The sequence below is a fragment of the Pterocles gutturalis genome, unplaced genomic scaffold (genome assembly GCF_000699245.1).
Source record: "Pterocles gutturalis isolate BGI_N339 unplaced genomic scaffold, ASM69924v1 scaffold20215, whole genome shotgun sequence".
In the NCBI taxonomy this organism is placed as follows: Eukaryota; Metazoa; Chordata; class Aves; order Pterocliformes; family Pteroclidae; genus Pterocles; species Pterocles gutturalis.
In genome coordinates, this window is record NW_010138723.1 from 2,316 (window position 1) to 2,575 (window position 260).

Sequence of the window (260 nt, forward strand, 5' to 3'; positions counted from 1 at the left end):
GTGCCAATCCCAGCCCAGCTTCTTTCCTTCAAGACCCAGAAAAAAAGTATTTTTCACATTTTTGAGGGGGGGAGAAGGGTGGTTTTATTTTTTTAAAATGGTTTTTGGTTGTAGTTTTTAAAAAGCAAAAAAAAAAAATCTTTGTAGTGTTTTCTAGTTTCCCAGGTGTCTCTTCCCTGTCATGTAGGGTGGGGCTGGGGTCCCCTGCAGCTCTGCCCCCGTTCCTGGGCAGCCAGGGCGAGCCCAGGGCAGGAGTGTGG